The sequence below is a fragment of the Anabrus simplex genome, chromosome 1 (assembly GCF_040414725.1).
Source record: "Anabrus simplex isolate iqAnaSimp1 chromosome 1, ASM4041472v1, whole genome shotgun sequence".
Taxonomy (NCBI): Eukaryota; Metazoa; Arthropoda; class Insecta; order Orthoptera; family Tettigoniidae; genus Anabrus; species Anabrus simplex.
Window position 1 is genome coordinate 273,727,784 of NC_090265.1, and position 15,001 is coordinate 273,742,784.

Sequence of the window (15,001 nt, forward strand, 5' to 3'; positions counted from 1 at the left end):
TATGACGGTCAATCAAGACTTAACAATTTGTTAAAATGAGATGCATTTCACCAACATGCATTGGCTTTATTTGATGTTCCGTCAAATCTGATGATTCATCAGAATAATATTTAGGTGTCCATGACAAATTAATATATTAATATATGTTGGCCTTCCTGATTCGCTTGTAAAACAAAAGGAGGTTAGAAAGCAATAGATTCAGTTCTCGTGAATTATGTTGTTTCACTATTGAATTAACTCATATCTAAAAGTTAGTTATTTAACACTGTTTTTACTGACTACTAAGAAGAAATGGACAACACAGAAAGATTTAAAAAAAGAAGAGAAGGCACTAATAGTTTAGTTGCTGAAAAGAAAGATGTAATACAAAATAAGAGAACCGATGGTGTGACTGTAAAAGAGCTTGGGAACAATTAACAGATTTTGTTGAAGTCATTTTATGGTAATTATAAATGCATCTGACTCATTGGCTGAATGGTCAGCATACTGGCCTTCGGTTCAGAGTGTCCCGGGTTCGATTCCCGGCCGGGTCAGAGATTTTAACCTTCATTGGTTAATTGCAATGGCTTGGGGGCTGGGTGTTTGTGCTGTCCCCAACATCCCTGCAACTCACACACCACACATAACACTATCCTCCACCACAAAAACACACAGTTATTTACATATGGCAGTTGCCGCCCATCCTCATCGGAAGGTCTGCCTTACAAGGGCTGCACTCGGCTAGAAATAGCCACACGAAATTATTATAATAATTATAAATGCAGGTCGAAACAAGAGAAGGTCCAGGATAAGATCAACATGCATAAAACTGGAGGAGAAGCAGCTGAAACCCTTTCATTAGATGAAATCTCTTCCCAGTTATTATCTATTTTCTGTAATCAATTGGAGCCCATTCCTAATGAGTTTGACTGTGACGCTTTCTACACAGATCAAATAGATAACACCAGTTATGAAAGATGCAGTGGAGATAAAATATATACGACATATAACCTCTGTGCTATGTTGGAGATTGCACCTCGTGAGGAATCAGCGACGTCAGCTATTTCTCCAACTCTTTCTACCAAGCAAGTACTGATGTCGCAGCCGAAACCAGTGTCAACTACTTCAAAGAATCCATGGAGTGCAAGGAATAGGCCTAATTTAAAGTGAAAAAGACCTAAGCAGCCAAAGCCTGCAAAAAACTTCCTGAACTGTCTGAGAAAGACTAAAACTATGCAACCTAAAGTTAAAGAACTTAAAAAAGAAAAACATGATTTAGAAATGTGGCTTCTTGAAATTCAGAGACAGATTATACACATGAAACAAGAAAATGAAAAGATTAAAACACCTGTGTTGCAAGCAAAACTTGCCAAGTATTTCAGCAAGTTAGTATTCATAATGTAAATAAAGATAGTAATTAAACTATGTTTTATTTTTCTCTAATCCCATACATGGAATCATTCTAAGTGCTAGAGAACAATGACTTTTGTGTCTTTGCATTATGTGACAATGATTAGTTTGAATGTAGTACAGAAATATTTAAAATAGTTATATTTGAATCAGCCTTGTCAATACACTTATTTATTTATTTATTTATTTACATTTTATGGCCTTCATTGGACCACTCTAGCCAACTTTATACAAAGAATTTTTTAGTTTCCTGTCAGCCCAGTACTTCTTCATTCTCTCTGATCTTATCCTTCTTTCTTCATCGGAAATCACCCTTCCTATTGTCTGTTTGTTGATTCTGATTTGCAGTCTGGTTTGTTTGTCTGTGAGTTTCTTGATTTTGTCGGTTTTGTTTCTTAGGTCTTCCACTGTAATTTGTAGTTCATCCATATCTTCCTTGATTTCTGTAATCCACTTAATGTTGCACTTACTATTCCATAATTTTTCTATTATTCTCCTGATGATCCTGTTCTCTGGTGTCCTGATTAGATGTCCAAAAAATGAAATGTGTTTTTTCCTGATTGAGCTCATTACTGGTTCTATTTCCTTGTACACTTATTAATGAAAGAAAATTAATTATTCAACCAAACATCTTTCAGGAATTCAACCATTCTCTTCATCAGTGGTCAGATCAAAGAATAAAACAACATAACACGATCTTTTGTTTTTACATTTTTTTTTTCCTATTTGCTTTACGTCGCACTGACACAGACATGTCTTATGGCGATGATGGGACAGGAAAGGCCTAGGAATGGGAAGAAAGGGGCCGTGGCCTTAATTAAGGTACAGCCCCAGCATTTGCCTGGTGTGAAAATGGGAAACCACGGAAAACCATATTCAGGGCAACCGCACGGCCAACTCGCCCGGTTTTTACAATTGAAAGAAGTATTGTGTCCTAATACACCATATCAATGAGTACAGAAAACTTATGAAATATTAGAAAAATGATCAATGCACTACACACTACCAGCTAAGCTGCACACACTGCCGTTGCCGTGCAAGATCCCATTTGTTCCCGCTATGAACTGAGAGTTCCACCTATTAATATCACCATGAGCAGTGTCTACTTACAACTCCAGAGAATTCTAAAACTTCATATTCAGTCTGCACAGTTCCAAAAATCAACCCTGCAGCCATATCAACATAGCTTGGTTACCTAATACACCAAGTATCAAATTTTCTGCTTAAGCTGATACAGTGTATAATCAACTCCTCACAGATTCTTCTAGAGAGTATCATCTACACATTGTTACTCAAATATTTGTACATACTTGTATTACCAGGACCTACTGAATTCTATCTGAAACACCATGTGTCTAAAATTTTACTCAAGTTGATCTACAATATAGAACATCTCATTTGTATTTTATATCCAGACTTTTTAACGTGTTTGGTGTCCTTGTATTATATACTGCTCACCTACGTCACTTGTAAAATTTCACTTTCATTTGCAACATTTTGAGCATCGTAGCACTTCGCCTAATTCAACCACACATCATAGTGTTAATTAAATATTCATAATGTTCTAGGATTTTGTCAAATATTGTGTACTGTTTAAATATGGCTGATGATGACCCTGAGTAGGGTTGAAACTAGTCCGATGTAATGTAAATACACGCATTGTAAATATAACTATGTATTGAATAGGTGGAAAACTTTTCTGCTTATAATTTATATGTAATCTCACTATTATTTAATTGTGCTCTAGAAATGGTAATGAGGGAATGGTTTAGGAAATGTCCCCCCACAATAAAGATTGGCAAAAAAATCAAAACAAACTTCATGGGTTTCGCTGACGATTTAGCATAAATAGCAATGGACATAAAAGAAGCAAAAACCCAGATATCAGAACTTCAAAACATTGCAAATAAAATTGGCCTCAAAATATCATTTGAAAAAAACAGAAATTATGCCCCAAAAAACAACACAACTAAAAGACGTTACCTTAAATGGTAATAAAATCAAAATAGTAACTCAATTTAAATATCTTGCAGAAGTAATAACACATAACCCAAATGAAAAAATCTCAATCCAAACAAGAACAAATGAGATTAGCTAAAGCACAAAAATTAATATGGGATATCTACAAAAAGAAATGTCTATCAATAAATGCGAAAACAAAACACTACAACACAGTTATAAAACCGGAAGCTACACATGCAGCAGAAACACTTTTACCTGAATAAACAATCAAAGACTGACAGACTTCAGAAAATTGGAAGGAGGATTGGAAGAACCTGCATCAACAAAAAATACCAGAAAGATGGACAGTGGCGGTTAATATCTAACAAAGTTGTGTACAAAGAGCTAGAACCCATTACAGATACTATGCGTAAGAGGAGACTGGGATTCTTTGGACATATCATGAGGATGCAGGATTCGAGACTTCTGAAACAACTAGTACAACACAATCTTGTCTCAAAAATACCACAACAGGATGTAAATGGATCAGAGAAGTAAGTGAGGATCTGAAGGAAATAGGCTATACAACAGAAAACACCACAAATAAGATAAAATTGAATACAAAACTCAAGAATACCTCCGCTTTTCCCTTACACAAAACAAACCAACAACACGCATATTTTCGACTGAGGAAAGGGCACGAAGATCGGAGCGTCTGAAGAAGTACTGGGAGGACCGCAAAGTCCGAACAATCCCTTCAAAGAGACCTGAACGACGGACTGACTAAACTGATCCTATGTGGTCATAAAAGAAGAAGAAGAAGAAGAAGAAGAATCTTCAATACAGACCAACGACATGAAATTGATAACCTAGGACTTTCCATAGTTCAGCTGGCATATCATCAGGGCCAACTGCTTTGCCGTTCTTAATCTTTAACACAGCTGCTGAAATATTAGAAGGGGTGACTTCAGGCTCAGGCTCCTCAACCGGACACTGCAAAACTGCTCTGTCTTGTGGAAACTCCGCATTTAGTAACCCTTCAAAATACTTCTTCCAGCGGTTGTTAATGGCTTTATCGTTAGTCAGTAATGTCGCCCGACCATCATGGATATATTTGGTGGAGACAATATCCCTGGATTGTCTTTCACGCTGAGCAGCAACCTTGTGGATCACTGCACACCCTCGGGTGTCTCCAAACCGTCATAGAGGCCTTGCTGTGCTTCACTTTTAGCTACTGCTATGACTCTCTTGGCCTGCTTTTTGATGATTATATATTCGTCCTTATGCCTTGTTGTCTTTCTCTTTCCACCATGTTTAAACGCAGTCTTTTTCTTCTTCAGTGCCTCCTGGGCGTTATATTTTCACCACAAGATTTACTTGTCTATTTTCAGTCAGCCATTAGAAACTCCAAGGTGATGCCTTGCCCTGCAGGTACAGTACTTCTGGAATCTTGTCCACATTTGATCTGGGGTATTGTCGTCGTTCTCCTGCATGTCCTGGACGATATACACCCCCCCCCCTTTTTTTTTTTTTTTTTTTTTTTTTTGCTAGGGGCTTTACGTCGCACCGACACAGATAGGTCTTATGGCGACGATGGGGTAGGAAAGGCCTGGGAGTTGGAAGGAAGCGGCCGTGGCCTTAATTAAGGTACAGCCCCAGCATTTGCCTGGTGTGAAAATGGGAAACCACGGAAAACCATTTTCAGGGCTGCCGATAGTGGGATTCGAACCTACTATCTCCCGGATGCAAGCTCACAGCCGCGCGCCTCTACGCGCACGGCCAACTCGCCCGGTAGATATACACCCCAATATCATCAATGGGTAGTTGTGCTGTCTCTCTATCTTGCAGCTTGAACTACTTGATCTTTGTAGTTGGTCTGACTCTGTTATTTAACGGACACCGCAGCAATAGCTCTCCAATCGAAAACCTATGGCTGAGATGTCAGAGGCTCTCCTGGGATAACCTTGCAGTCAATAAACTGTCTCAGCAGATCACGGTTGCAGAGAATGTAGTCAATTTGTGTACATATGACTTTCTCTTCCTCTCGGTCTTGTACCATTGATGAGGTCTTCACCCTGTATGTGATAAGGTGCTCTTCCTTCTTCTGAAAGTATGTGTCGACTACAGCTACATTGTACGCAGAGGGAAACTAGAGGATTTCTTCACCCTGGTAATTCCTCATTCCGTAACCAAAGCCTCCATGACATTCGAAATAATCCTCGCCAGTCCTTCGAACATGACCATTAAGGTCACCCAACACAATCTTGTTCTCTTCATGTGGCATCTGATGCACTACATGATTGTAGTCCTCCCAGAATTTTTGTTTTGTGATTCCATCACAGCCAGTCTGAGGCGCATTTGCAGAGATCACATTCAGGCAGACGGTATCATCCATGACTAGTTTTACTGCCATTAGACAGTCACTCATCTGTGTAATTGAAATCAGCCTTCTGAAAAGATGATTGGTGAGGATGATTCCTACACCATTTCTTACATTGGTATCATTGTTGTAAAAGAGCTTATAACCATGGCCGATGTTTCTGGCTTTTCCTCCTCTCCACTTTGTCTTCTGCATAGCTGTGATGTCCAGTCGGTGCCTTTCTAGAATGTCTGCTAGTTCGGGGATTTTTCCGGTGAGCACGCCCGATTCCATGGGCCGATTCTCAATTTTGCTAATATATTTCCTGATTTCTGCATGGGGGCAGGTGTCCCAGCTTTTGCCTCACTTTTGCGGGGAGGCGACCTATCGATTATCTTTCTACAAATATGACGTACGCTCATGGTCAGCATGGTTTGGCAAAATGCTTTACAGACGGTTGCCGCCTGATGCCAAGCCAGATTAGTCTTGCTGACAGACCTGGATGCTATCGTTGACTCTACTGTCGAGTTCATCCGCCACCAGTCCTACTGGTAGTCAGTAGAGGCCCATGGACCTCTACTTTGATTTTTTCAAAGAAGCTTCATGAGACATGGTGAGATGGCTTCCAGTGGCATTTCCTCCACTGAATGGGCCATCGTCCCACCTAAAGAAGTTAATCTGGCCGAAGCCGTTGGTACCCTTAGAAAGGCAGGTTATTTATTATTTACTACCGCCAACACTCGGCATTGAGTCTCTGGCTGTATGGTTTATCGATTACCATAGCGGGATGTCCCGGCCAGACGCCTTTTACAGGGATTCACTAATTTTTTTAAAACTCTTCCAATGTTTTTTTTTGTTCTTGTTTTTTTTTGTTAATAATAATGTTAATTGCTTTACGTCCCACTAACTACTTTTTCGGTCTTCGGAGACGCCGAGGTGCCGGAATTTAGTCCCGCGGGAGTTCTTTTACGTGCCAGTAAATCTACCGACACGAGGCTGACGTATTTGAGCACCTTCAAATACCACCGGACTGAGCCAGGATTGAACCTGCCACATTGGGGTCAGAAGGCCAGCGCCTTAACCGTCTGAGCCACTCAGCCCGGCGTTCTTGTTTTTTTTTTTGCTTTATAACTTTTCCTAATACTATGGTTGTCTCAATTACAGCTTTTGGTGATGAAAAGACTCATTAGTAGCTCTGAATTATTTGCAGCTAATGAAAATCTCTCCAATTACTGAACATATTACAATGCTTCCATATATGTACGCAGAGAGGGAATGATAGTTTCATCAATGACATCTTCATCGATATCTGATCCAGTAGGAATGCAATCAATTTCAGTTTCAGAGTCGCCATCTGTGAAAACATCTCTGTCGATACATTATATCTTCCACGCTCTCTCCAATTTACAGCAGAGAATTGTACAGTGAGAAACGGGGTGAAAAGTCAGGCTGTGAGTTTCACAAAGAGGGAAATTTCTCTCAGCTTTAATTACTGCTTTAATGGGATAAAAGTTCCTCACAGGGATCACTGTATGTACCTAGGTGTTGTAATAAGAAAAAATCTTAATTTGTGTATACACGGGATTGTAATAAAGGTTACAGATCTCTTCACGTGGTTACGAGGGGTATTTAGGAGGTTTGTACACAATCACAGCCAGTTTGCTGGAGTGAAGAAATTACGATGATAATGAGTAATGATGTAAAGGAGAAGGCATATAAATCTCTGGTAAGACCACAATTAGAGTACGGTTTCAGTGTATGGGATCCCCACCAAGATTACTTGTTTCGAGAACTAGGAAAAATCCAAAGAAAAACAGCTCAAGCTCAATTTGTTCTGGGTGATTTCCAACAAAATAGTGTAGGATTATAACGAGTGAAGAAATGGCATGGAATGACATTAGCAGACAAATACGTTTGACTGTCATTTTTAAAAGTAGGAAAGATATGAAGATCAAGTTGGAATTCAAGAGGAAGAATTGAGGCAAATATTTGTTTATAGGAAGAGGAGTTAGGAATTGAATGAATTTACCATGGAGATGATGATAAATTTCTGAATTCTTTGAAATTATGTAAGAAAAGATAGGTAAACAACTGATAGGAAATCTGCCACCTGGTGACTGCCTTCAATGCAAATCAGTAGTGATTGATGGAGATATTGCAGACAGGGTCTTCAGAGAGAGAAGAATGGTGGTGAGATATGCAGAGCTGGAGAGTCCTGGTACATCATCCGGCCCAAAGGAAACTTAGAAATGGGATGTGAAGAAGATGACAGTGGTGGTGATGGTGATTATTGCTTGAATAATAATAATAATAATAATAATAATAATAATAATAATAATAATAATAATAATAATAATAATAATTTCTGTATATCTGAAATGTATCATGGGCCAGGAGAACATGATTAACACAGCAGCTAGATGTGAAATCGAAATAGAATTATATTGAGTAAAGAGAGTAGCGCTATGGACTGGCAGTCCCCTGGAAACTAATGTATCATCAGCTTGTACAATGGCAAACACTTGCAACAGATTTCATGAACAAACACTTCATGTAAGGAAGAAGGCATCAGAAAGCCTTGAGGAACTACAGAATCTTTCAAACGGGCGAGTTGGCTATGCGGTTAGGAGCGCGCAGCTGTGAGCTTGCATCCGGGAGATAGTGGGCTCAAACCCCACTGTCGGCAGCCCTGAAGATGGTTTTCCGTGGTTTCCCATTTTCACACCAGGCAAATGCTGGGGCTGTACCTTAATTAAGGCCATGGCCGCTTCCTATCCCATCGTCGCCTTAAGACCTACCTGTGTCGGTTTGACGTAAAGCAACTAGCAGAAAAGGAATCTTTTCAATACGACTACAGTACCTTTAATTGTCCATCACTGTAGTGTAATGATTAGCACTATTAGTTGTCATGCTCGGGTTTGATTCTTGGTACTGTCAGAGATCAAGAGAGGCAGAAAAACTGCTATGTGATTAAAAAGGTACATGCAGCTTAACTCCATTAGGAGGGTGCGTGGGAGGAACTGCACCACCTCTAAGAATAGGAGGACACAAGTAGGTGAACTACATTTAAATCATTCTCGGACATTCTCAGAATGTTAAATGTTAAATATTAAAACTGTTAAATGTGACACCGCGAACATGTTAAATAGGCTACTGTTTCATTTAACATTGTGTCCATACTTATAAACATGTTAAAGTTGTATAACCCTTACTTTCAATCACATTAATAAATTCTTTCAGAGTGAAAGAGGAGTCTTGCCTGAAGATCATTCAAATATTGCAAAACAGTACTGAAGACTGCTGAAAAGCTACCTAATGGAAGAAAACCTTTCATAGGCACAAAATATCCATGAAATTGATCCTGAAGATATCACATAGTGCAAAGCACTGTGCTAAGTTATGGTAGTAGTATTAGTGCACATTTCTTTATTATTGTCACTAAAGACATTCATAATATAACAAAACCTCATTACTATGACCCTCACTTAATATGCTGTAAATTCGAAATCCCAATTCCCATGTACTAAATCTACATTTTTTTAAAAAAATCGCTTTTCGTGTCACAAATTACCGCTTAGTAAGATTACACTTTTCCTAGCCCTGAAAATGTTATTTGTCATATCTTGTGAAAGGAACGTGATTTCCAATACAGATAGGAGCCCTCACCACAAAAGGCAGGTCGGGAAAAGTTGTGTGATAACAAGAAAAGGCCTTGAATTTCTGAGCTGCGTGTGACAAGTTGCACCTTCAGGGAGCAAGCCGTTAGCTGCAGGAACATTCAATTCTAGTTGCTGGTTAACAATGAGATTGCTGAGAAATCCAGTGAGACTGTTGGTGCTGTTATTTCGCATTCTATTCAGAAGTTACAAATTACAGTTACAAGTTACAGTAAAGGGTTACAAATTTCACTGTGATCTGTATTGACAGTTATCAGTTAAAAATGATCTTTGTTAAAGGTCAACCTAAAGCTGGGTCTCCACTTATTAACATTTAACAACACCATGTTAAAAATGATTTGTTGAAATTGACATGTATACGAACATTTGGTTCATAGTTAACTTAACATGTTGAAGTTAACATACTTAACATGTTGGCGTGTTTTTCAGTGGAATTGGAAAACATGTTAAATCAATTCATTGTTCATGTGCTATCAAAGTGGCTTCAGCAAAGTTCGTATAGGGAAACTACATTTAAATCATTCTCAGACATTCTCAGAAAGTTTTAAATCCAAACCAGTCTTCTACTCTAAGCTTATTCAGAATTTCATCCACATTGTGCCTTCTATTCAGATATTGTAATACACACATTCTTCTTTCCTTCCTTCTCAAGAAGGGCCTATGACCTAAATGTTAGGCCCCTTCAAACAACAGGCATCATCATCATCATCCTTCTCAAAATTCTATAAGAAGCAACAGTGGCAATAACAAAGGTCAATATCTTCATCCGAGTCCACTGTCCATGTTTGAAAATGCAAGACACCACCTGAATGTATTAACACAATCTGATATGATGTACTAGCTGTGTATAAACAAACAAGTCAGATTTAACATGTTTATAAGTGTGGACACAATGTTAAATGAAACAGTATTTAACATTTAACAGTTAACATGTTGGTGGTGTCTCCAGTAAACATTTAACAGCTTCAACATTTAACACATTGTTGTTAAATGTTAATCAGTGGAGACCGGCCTTAAAGTCAACTGACTGTAACTCATCGTGAATAAAAAATATTGATTAGGTTGACCTTAAATAACAAAGTGTTTTGTAACAGTGAAGGGTACCGAATATTTGTCGCGTAATAGCCTACCTATGAATTAGGAACATAATTGTATGAAGTTGACTAGCATGGTGCATATTTGTCTTGCGATAGCCTAGTTATAGATACAGATAACGTCATGAAACTGCTTACTATAAGCAGAGCAAAGTCATCTCCGTACCGGCCATGAGGGCCCTTGGAGTGGTGGAAGGTAAAGGCTTCCACTATCCGTAACCTCCGCACTTGATGGGGTCGCCTTTGACCCCTTTGTGAGTTTCACAAATAGGAAAAGTCTTCTCAGTTTTAATTACTGCGTTGATGGGGTGAAAGTTCCTTTTGGGGATCATTGTAAGTACCTAGGTGTCAATATAAGAAAAGACCTTCATTGGGGTAATCACATAAATATGATTGTTAATAAAGGTCTCTGCACATGGTTATGAGGGTATTTAGGGGTTGTAGTAAGGATGTAAAGGAGAGGGCATATAAGTCTCTGGTAAGACCCGAACTAGTGTATGGTTCCAGTGTATGGGACCCTCACCAGGATTACTTGATTCAAGAACTGGAAAAAATTCAAAGAAAAGCAGCTCGATTTGTTCTGGGTGATTTCAAACAAAAGAGTAGTGTTACAAAAATGTTGCAAAGTTTGGGCTGGGAAGACTTGGGAGAAAGGAGACGAGTTGCTCGATTAAGTGGTGTATTCCGAGCTGTCAGTGGAGAGATGGCATGGGAGGACATCAGTAGACGTATAAGTTTGAGTGGTGTTATTTATAAGTAGGAAAGATCACAATATGAAGATAAAGTTGGAATTCAAGAGAACAAATTGAGGAAAATATTCGTGTATAGGAAGGGGAGTTAGGGAGTGGAATAACTTACCAAGGAAGATGTTCAATAAATTTCCAATTTCTTTGCGATCATTTAATAAAAGGCTAGGAAAACAACAGATAGGGAATCTGCCACCTGGGAGACTGTCCTAAATGCAGATCAGTAGTAATTGATGATGATGGAAATAACCTGGTACTCATTTTTGGTGTAGGCTGAGTGAACCTCAGGGTCATGTGCACCCCCAGAAGTGGAAATCTCGTTCCTTAAATTTTATGACTTCCTGACGGGGATTCAAACCCACGTCCTTCCGGGTGAACCGAGCACGCCTTTACCGCCTTGGCCAGGCAGCCCCTAACCGCTTACTAAAGAAGACAAAATTAAAATCCTTCCAGAAATAGACTGGCATCTGCACCTTTGAGCAATTAGAATTAGTGCGAATGTTGAAACTCGCACTTTCGAATTTAGACTCAATTCACTTGAAGTTTTGCCGCAATTCAAAATGGTGGCCAAAGTCATTCTCTCGCACATGGCCGAGTGTTACCTCTGAATGGTTCATGGTCAAAGAGTGTGACAAAAAAGCAATGTTTAATAACCCACTGCTCTGAAATATAAGGCTTCAACTAACATTTGTCTCAGAAAGGGTGTAATTTGTAATAATACATTGTTACTGTTATTCTGGAAATGTTTTCATATTTGTAGTGTGGGATTTTTCACACTGTTCAATACACTGTTGCTATATTTTAAGCCCACTGTTTGTTCTCTTGTGTCTTTCACACCCTTTAATACTCTACTCTCATCTTCAGAAATTGTAGTTATACTGCAGCTTTCACTGTACTCATAGATATAAGATGTAAAATCTACTCAGGTTAAAAACAAAACAAAAAAAACACACACACACACACACCCCCACCCCCCCCAAGTGTTTACATACACCTGTTGGACAGTTTTTATTCATATATTCAATAGTAGATTTACTCGCATAATATGTTCCTTGTCCCTTGCTGAAATGTCCTCATGAAATTTTTCTTACTTTTTTTACAATCAAATTATAAACCTACTTTGGGACAGCAAAGTACTCCAGAAAGCCAAAATAAATGCTATTTTATATAAATTCTTATCAATGATTACGAGACATGTACTCTATTAAACAAAGACCACAGCAGAATTTAACCCATTGAGCCCTGGATATATGTTGGATTGAAACTGGATTGGCGCTGGGATTATTTTGGAGGAAATATAGTGTCACTTCATATCATGAGAAATTTCTTACTTACAAGACCATTAAAGATTTAAATATACATGAAAACAAGCGGCTTTCATACCACAAACTGCGGAACAAGGAATACTGTAAAACATTTTATTTTATTAGCATCGCGAAACCGTACTCAGTCCAGCTGCTGAGCTGTAACATAGTCTTCTCTTTGAACTTCCTCTTCTTTTTCCACATCTATTTGTTCTTCAGGAGCGTTGCTCACACTAGTACTAATATTACTACTAATTTCACTGAAAAAACTACATTCCTAATCATCATTACGTCCTAAAAGGGGTTATATATCAGTAAATATCAGTTCTATACTGGCAGCCATCTTGTTTACAAGCGAATCTCAAAGCTAGAGATAGCTCACTTCAAACCACTGCCTGCTCGATCTGCATCCGATGGCTGCTTATACTGCCTGCTCATTCTATATTCAAATGTGTAACACGACTTACAAACAATCTGCCGCTAGATCGCAGCACCAGACGTACCCAGTTATCGCGTGAATACAGCTAGATAAGCATACAATCAAAATTTTAAATTTTAAAGTAACAGAAAAATTAAAGAATTGTATGCATAAAGTGGTACTCTAGAGAGTGATAGCTTCAGGACTTTTTGAGAAAGAGATTTCGACGAATAAGAAAACCTGTAAACTTTGTCTGTATGGTACTTCCCTACATTACTAAGTAGAGGTTTCACGAATTTGGCCACCACAGTTTCTGACACAAGTTCCTGGTGCTTACTGTTACTAACACACTTTAAAATCTTACAGTGGCACAAAGAGGGTAGAGCCGGGCTGAGTGGCTGACGGTTAAGGCGCTGGCCTTCTAACCCCAACTTGGCAGGTTCGATCCTGGCTCAGTCCGGTGGTATTTGAAGGTGCTCAAATACGACAGCCTCGTGTCGGTAGATTTACTGGCACGTAAAAGAACTCCTGCGGGAATAAATTCCGGCACCTCGGCGTCTCCGAAGACCGTAAAAGTAGTTAGTGGGACGTAAAACAAATAACATTATTATTTAAAGAGGGTTGAACATAGTTTATTATAGTCTGGAGCAGACTTGCAGATTTCTTGCAGTACGGTAGAGCTGCCTCAACAAATTTCTGTAGCCCCATACTTAGGCCAATAAATCCTTGCTGGGGATAGCGCAGGCCTCCTCTATCAGACTGTCTGATTAAGTTCATCAATGGGGATGCATTAACTGAGGTGGAAACGTTACTCTAGCACGTGCTGCATTGTTTTTTCTTCGATTACATGCACTAAATAACCACACACTAACGCATGGGAAGCAGTTTCCAAAGTGACATACACTGACTAGGGGGCTCACGGACATCTTCCAGTAAATCAAGTACATACTCAGCGGGCATCACTGGTTCTGTGTCCGGCTCCGTAACGTAACGGTTAGTGATATTAGCTGCCATCCTCGGGGGCTCGGGTTCGATCCCCGGTACTGCCAGAAATTTAAGAATGGCAGGAGGGCTGTTCTGTGCTTGAAATAGTACATGCAGCTCACCTCCAATGGGGGTGTACCTGAAAAGAGCTGCACTACCTCGGGATGAGGACACGAGTTTACTTACTTTACTGGTTCTGTTTCGTCAATTCCGGGAGAGGATACTGACGCAGAAAACGTTAGCACCATCGGTGGACATTAAAATACCGGATTTCAGAATTCTTTTTATGGAATTCTGAGTAGCCTGGGAGTCATTCATGTCATTGCACCCTTCTCCCATTCTTATAGAGGCACGCGCGGCTGTGAGCTTGCATCCGTGAGATAGTAGGTTCGAATACCACTATCGGCAGCCCTGAAAATGGTTTTCCGTGGTTTCCCATTTTCACACCAGGCAAATGCTGGGGCTGTACCTTAATTAAGGCCACGGCCACTTCCTTCCAACTCCTAGGCCTTTCCTATCCCATCGTCGCCATAAGACCTATCTGTGTCGGTGCGACGTAAAGCCCCTAACAAAAAAAAAAACATTCTTATAGAACTAAACATGGCTTCAACTGGATCTCCTGAAAAAGCCCGTGTCATGGAATGAAATACCACGGCATTCTGGTTTCACTTTCTTTGATTTGCAGAAAGGCACGCAGCAGTACACCATTTTCACTGTAAACAAATACAGTACTACTACTACTACTACTACTACTACCGTATTTCCCGCTATTTCATTCCTACAGTTCAGGAGCCGGTTGGTGCTGCCAGCTGCTGTGGGTATTTGTAAAAGGAGTGTTTCATTTAGTGCCATGTTAAAATGTGGTAATGAGCAGGCAGTATAAGCAGCCATCGGATGCAGATCGAGCAGGCAGTGCTTCAAACTAATATTACCAAGCACACTATCGATATATATTAGCAAAGAGCATATAACATTGAAAAGAAAGAGTCCTTACACAAATCACAAATGTAACTCACTCTGCCATCTCTTGAGGAAAAGTTGAATTACATAGTAAAATGAGACAACAGAACAGTTCCGTGGTCCGGCGTT

General features: G+C 39.5%; 1 protein-coding gene and 1 long non-coding RNA gene across 5 annotated transcripts in view; one reads left to right on the forward strand and one right to left on the reverse strand.

Annotated features, from left to right (window-relative positions):
• LOC136886835 (uncharacterized) overlaps positions 1–15,001 on the forward strand; it is a 192,303-nt gene that overhangs the window by 143,743 nt on the left and 33,559 nt on the right. The window lies entirely within an intron of this gene.
• nbs (nibrin) overlaps positions 1–15,001 on the reverse strand; it is a 294,050-nt gene that overhangs the window by 104,595 nt on the left and 174,454 nt on the right. The window lies entirely within an intron of this gene.